Raw genomic sequence first — 3570 nt, 5'->3', positions numbered from 1 at the left:
CGAATTTCCTTATGAGATTAGTCACTTTAGAATTGATATCATCGTCCTGTTTCAGGAGATACATTCCACCCCTCTTCTTGGATTGAGTCGACTTAAACATAGTGCTTGGTTTTGGGTATGTGTCCCATGATTGTGCGTTTTCAGCAAGTCTATCTAAGTAGTCCCACACATCATTGACATTTTTATTCATGAATTCCCCATTACACATTGTCTCGACCATTGGCGCTTGGAAGATATCAGTCCATCATAGAAAAAGTGTGTAATGCGTCACGTTTCAAAACCGTGTTGTGGGCATGAACTGACAAAATCTTTGAACCGCTCCCAACATTAAAAGAATGTTTCGTCCTCCTTTTGGGCAAATTTCATGATTGACTTTCTAAGGGTGTTCGTTTGATGATATGGAAAGAATTTCTTTATGAACTCCCTTATCACATCATTCCATGTGCCAATAGATCTAGGATGTAGTGAATGTAACCACGTCTTAGCTTTCTCTTTCAAAGAAAAGAGAAAGAGTTTCAGCCTGACTGTGTCCTCAGACACGTTTGGAAAGTATAAAATGGCTATGATCTCATCAAACTCTTTCAGATGTAAGTATGGATCTTCTAACTCAAGCCCATGAAATTTAGGAAGGGGTTGGATCAACCCTGGCTTGATATCCATGTGTCCCGTATTCTCTAGAAAAACCATGCATGAGGGCATGCTCACCCCCGCCGATTGTAAATAATCTTGTAAAGTACGAGGTGGGGGTGCTTGATGCACCTCATTCTCATCCTAGACTTCCCCAACCCAAGGTTTAGGTTGTCCTTCTGGTTGATTGGCTAGTTGATTTGTGGCCATAACCTCAATTAACTCTGGGGATCTCGAGCGGTGTCTAATCCTACGATGGATTAGACACCGCTCAATCAATCATCCTTCAGTCAAGAGATGTCGAATGTTGTCACGAACCCACTTGGGCATGAAACACTCGCAGCCCTCAATTTAAATTCTAAACCTAAACTGAAAAAAAGAAGAAAAGAAATAGAAATCTAAAAATAAAGAGAAAAGAGTTGGAAAGAAGTTACCAAATTTGAAGTTCCTAAGTTAAAAACCTGCAAAACAAAATAAAACAAATCAGTTTCTAAAAATAGCAAGTCTAAAATTAGAAAGTTCCTAAGATAGAAAGTAACTAGTTTATAAAAATAACACATTAATCCTAAAAATAGAAAAATAGAAAAACTAGAAAGAGATTACCAATTTAGAAAATCTATGTCAAGATCCTACAAAACAGGAAATTTAGGTTAGTTTCTAAAAATCAAATAGAAAAACCTAGACCTAAAATTAGAAAACTAGAAAAACCTTAATCTTAACCTAATTCTAAAACTAGTTAATCTCAAAAAACGCAACCATCAATCCCTGGCAACGGCGTCAAAAACTTGTTCACAACCCCAAGTGTAGGGTCGCGATGTAGTAATAATCTCAGTAAGACCGAGGTCGAGACCATAGGGACTAATCTCCTGTACTTTCTGAAAACAACTCGAAGTAGAACTAGAAAAAGATGAAATCTAAATCTGGAATATTTAAGAGAATAATTGTGAACTAATTAACTAAAACTTGTAGAATTCAAAGGTAGGAACTATGGTGCCAAGGATCCACTCGTAGCAATCAGGAAGCTACCTTGCATGATTCAAGGACAAAACTGGAATCAGAGTCCTATCATATCCAATTGGTAAAAAGAGATTTGTCAGATCTCTGAACTTTTCATGAAGCTAATCATCAATAGATGAGAATTGTGAAGATTTGGAAGTTACTCCGTCACCAAACCATGTCCAGGAAACAAGGTAAACAACAGCAATTTACCAAACCCACAACCAATCATAAGAGAATTGAGAAGATTAGAAGGATTTCATCACCCAACCATGCCCATGAAACGATGGTGAACAACATGATTGCCTAAGTTCACAATCTCAATACATGAAAAGAGAATATCTCAAGCTATCGCAGATCTATTGTAATTTGAGTCACAAAAAAACTATTAAAACTAAAAATATTCCTTAATAATCAAACTAAAATCCATAAGGTTCAACCAAACATGAATCAAAACAAAGCCAACATCCCAATCACACTACAAGCTTCACTTTTTAGTCCTAACTAAGAGGTTTAGCTCATCACAAACATGATGAAGCTATAAACTCTTAAAAGCATCAAAAGAAGAAAGCTAAAGAAGAAAGAAGAAGGGAAATAAAACTCATGGCCATCTCCACACACACTCTACCTCTCTCTCTTGGGTTTGCTCCTCGCCTACACGGCTGCCTCTCCTTAGATCTCTGGCGTGTAAATTTTTCAATCTCGATGTCCTGGGATCCTTCCCTTGCCTTGGTGATTTCTGAGCATTAAATCCATGCTTTTAATACTTTTTTTTAGTCCAAGCTCCTAAATTCACCTTGCAATACAAACACGATTAAAATAGGATGTTAAATAGTATCATGTTCGTAAAATCAGGTAATAAATGGGGTCTAATATGCAATATTTGACCCTCAACAATAAGCATTATCGAGTGCCTTGTTAACCATTGAAAAGACCAATGTACCGTTCGAATGACGCTTGAGCTGGGTTAACTATTTGAAAGACTCTTTCTCTTATATTTTGAAAATGAGTCGATTACTTAAAAGACTCATTCATTTGCATTTGAAGAGGTTGACCATTTGAAAGGTCCATTCATTGGTCTAGTTGGATATGCATCCCCATAGCGAGGAACAAGTGCATGCATTCATGCATCTAAATGAGGTACGATGTAATTTAGGATTGCTTTGTATGCTCCTTAAGAAGCTATACTTGATTGATATGTCAACTATGTAATCTTAATGGGATTTATCAATGACTTGCCAACTCATCATCAGTATGTGCAATTGCACCCAACTGTACAGGTAGCGTAGGCAGATCTCGGTGAGGTTTGGCCTAGGGAGGTTCTGTTAGGAGTTTTGGGGAGCTTGCTACCGTGGAATTGTTGTAGTGGCTGGGCTTGGCCCACCAGTAGATTTAGTTACTTTCCTCTTGTGGTGTATGTACTTCTACGTTTAGAGTTATTGTGGATGATTTCGGGTACATGGAATCCATTTTAGATGATATACTTGTATTTATCTAGATATGGCTTAATTGTCTTGGTTTTAATTGTCTATGCTTTTCTTTGATTTAACCATTAACTACACACACCACTCTGATTTATTTCAAATTCGGAATGAATGTTAATTTGACTAATTACCCACATGGAAAGATATTGCGTCTGCGCAAATAGAGTAATGCTCTCAAGCGGCTCAATCCTGAGCGTAGCCATTGTTGTTACCGATGTACTCGACCTTCTCAATGACAACACCTCAGGATATGGGATCCGAGCCTCTGCACGCGGGTGCTACATTTTCAAGGTGTAACCTCTTACCACTAAAAAATAGATTCATCTCATTTACTCATGATCATAGTTTATACAAATTTTTGGTTTTACTTTTAATAGCTACTAAGAAAAGTAATATGTAGTACATAATCATGATTAAATAAATGAGATGAACTCATTTTTAAGAGGCATTCAAACAGGCCGTA

General features: G+C 37.2%; 1 non-coding gene across 1 annotated transcript; it reads left to right on the top strand.

Moving 5' to 3' along the window:
* The first annotated feature begins 277 nt into the window (after window positions 1-277).
* LOC131252277 (small nucleolar RNA R71) lies at window positions 278-384 on the top strand. The gene has a single exon (XR_009174310.1). It is a non-coding gene; the product is annotated as a small nucleolar RNA R71 (small nucleolar RNA).
* The last annotated feature ends 3186 nt before the right edge of the window (window positions 385-3570 follow it).

The sequence above is a fragment of the Magnolia sinica genome, chromosome 7 (assembly GCF_029962835.1).
Source record: "Magnolia sinica isolate HGM2019 chromosome 7, MsV1, whole genome shotgun sequence".
Taxonomy (NCBI): Eukaryota; Viridiplantae; Streptophyta; class Magnoliopsida; order Magnoliales; family Magnoliaceae; genus Magnolia; species Magnolia sinica.
This window is presented reverse-complemented; position numbering and strand designations above follow the sequence as displayed.